Raw genomic sequence first — 3,040 nt, 5'->3', positions numbered from 1 at the left:
GGTGTCCCTAGTGAGGATTAAGCGGTGTATAGATAATGGATGGATGCACTGTAACAATTGCAGTAGAAAAAATGAATATATGCTTACTTTTTTTATATATATAGAGACCCATCTATGGACCACAGTAACAAGAGGCTGCACTCATTGAACCCTGTCCATTGTAGTATTCCGACAAAAGTACCCCTCCTCGTTGCCAAAGAAACTATTTTTATGATCCCAGCAGTGAGTCATAGTTAAATAGTCGGAGAGAAAAAGCTCGTGTAGAACTTTCCACTAAGGCTAGCTCGGTCTTGTCGGTAAGAACCGCAGAACCGACTCAGTTTTGCTTGAGGGCAACTTGCACCAATAAAATGCAGAACAACACAAAAAAATAAGCAGGAGTTTAAATTGCGTCTTAACCGTTTTGTACATGTGCCAAGTGTGGAACCTCCAAAATCCACCAGTGATTTCTTTATGTAGGACACGCTGCAGAAACTGTCATGTCACCCCGTCAGCAAGTTTCCAGAAAGTAATTGTGGCGGTGGTGCAGGTCACCTCTGCGCAAGACGAATAAGTGATTCCTGGGTTTTAATAACTTTCTGGGATAAGTTATGAATGCAGACGTGTATTCATGAACTCCGGCTGGCGTCGCGCACAAGGATATAAAGAAGATGGATTATAAACACTTTTCCGGGTCCCACTTTCCCCCCCACTGTTGGGCCCGCTTGCATTATAGGTTTTTACTTTTTCATCGTGTCAGGTTTGTGGTGAAGAACGAGCTGCCGGGTGGCGAGAGACGCTGAGGGAGTGAATGAATAAATTAATGTTTTATCTCGGCGCCCGGTCATTTGTATGAACCATCCTTTGTGGGGTTATTCAGACACATTAACAACAAACCCAACATTCTGACATCCATTAGTGCCAAACAATTTGTATTTGATTCAGTTCATATTTAACAGTCACCAGTCCATAGTCAGGAGGGAAAATCCAGCATAAAGAGTTTCTTCTTCTGGGCCGCTAGAATATTTTTAACGCACCTTTTGCATTGATTCTCCAAACTTGTGGAACTTTCCTGTAGGGATGAATACAAGCACTTCCTCATTTGATGTGTTAATCATGCTGGTGGAGATCACCGTCTAACACGATGGTCCAACATCTTCCATTGGTGTTACGGTCAGTCGAGATCTGGAGGCTGAGAAAGCCACAGGGTATGGATCATGACCCGTTCTGCCCCACAGATGTNACTTCATAAACTATGTTCCTTAATCTTCACTTCAACAATACTAAACATAACCTTCTAACAACACAAAGCACAGAAGGAAGGAAAAGGAAATGCAGTAGCAGCTTTCCCTCATGGCACTTCTTGGGAAAGGGGAAAGGGTCGGAGTAAAGACACAAAAACAATGACTGTGAACAGCATAACAACCACCTTGGTGATGTTTACTCGGCAGCAGTGTACAGCAGAAGTGCAGTTTACTTGCAGGCCAGACTAATCTGCTAAAGGATCTCTATGAACCCCTTGTTTCTCCCCCATCTGTAAAGTTCTTCTGTGCTGGATTTCCATTGGAGACTACAGTGTATAAAACTGGAAAAACGAAAATCTTGAAACTATTTTTTCGCAACAAGGCCTGAAAATTAGACAACAGAGCTGGACCACCTCATGGTTGGCTCTTGTTGCTGCACAATACCAGCAAATGTTTGAATATCCACTTTCCACATCACATATCGACTCCTTAAGTCTGTACATTTTAGAAATGACGATCAAAATATTGCTCCACGGTCAGCCTGTGCAGATAAATGCGAGATTTTAAAGCTCCAAAGTGACGCAACACATCGTATATGGTTTTACTTGCACGTTGTTCCAAATGTGATGGACCTCTATCACCGCAGACATTCTGACTCGTGGAGGCTCTGATCCATTAAATGTTCCTGTAAGCCCTATAGGCCCAATCTCATCTCCACCCCGAGGCTTAAGCACTTAACCCTCACAGACTTTACTGATGTCACAGCTGTAGCGCTCCAAGGCTTGAACCGGCATTAAGAACGAGGAACAGGACGCACTGGGATGGATGGCAGCACATGTTGCTTGGAAACATCACAGTGAATCTGGAGAATCTCAGTTTCATGAGCTGCTCAGCTGAGACACTGAAGTGTTTGTACATTTTATCAAACCGTGAAAAATAAAAAAAAAAAAGACGTGAGCATCTGTAAATCAAATGCAGACTGAAAATACAAACTACCAACGAGTAATGAATAACCACAACAGTGAGCAGCCAGATTCAATTTCAGTTTACTTCAGCTTCATTTACACCAAATCATAGTATTTGTCATCTCAAGGCACTTCACACAGGAAGGCTGAAGACCACAGAATCATACAGAGAAACCCAATCACTGCACATTTTCTGTTGGATGCTGTCACTTACAGATTCCCAGCAGATTTCTTCCCTTCACCTGCAGTTTTCTAGTGAACCAGGACCACCACATTCATGCGTCATTAGTTTCACTATTGAAAGTCAACATGACAGGATTAAAAAGTCAGGATCAAAGCCCTTACATGCTCAACAATTTGACACTAGGAGCCGCAAAAATGGTTTATTTTTACCGAGTTTTGACCCAGTTTAACCCTATTCATGATTTTCATGTTTCCATAAGTAGAAGGTCTTTCGGGGTCCCTTGGACCCCAAGAAAGAATACGTGCAAAATATTTGTTGGTATTCATTATAGACTCTTGTACTATGTTAAATACATTTTCTGATAAGTTGATGTATGTTTGGTTCCAAATGCATGACAAATGTCCCGCTTTTTATATTTAAAAAAAATTAAAACTCTTCAAAAATAAAAAAAACAAACAATAACTGTCACCTAAACCAAGTGGCCTGGGGTCCAACGGTCCTGAATAGGGTTAAACAAACTTTCAGTGTGTGTAGCTGAGCTGCTACGTCCACACCACCTTCAGGAAGGAGACTCTCTGGATCTGTGATCGACAGCATGGAGCACCGACGTGAATGAATGGGTGAGACCAGAACTTTCTATTCCTTCTTATTTTGCATGAAAGCGTCAC

The sequence above is a fragment of the Stegastes partitus genome, unplaced genomic scaffold (assembly GCF_000690725.1).
Source record: "Stegastes partitus isolate 25-593 unplaced genomic scaffold, Stegastes_partitus-1.0.2 Scaffold848, whole genome shotgun sequence".
In the NCBI taxonomy this organism is placed as follows: domain Eukaryota; kingdom Metazoa; phylum Chordata; class Actinopteri; family Pomacentridae; genus Stegastes; species Stegastes partitus.
This window is presented reverse-complemented; position numbering follows the sequence as displayed.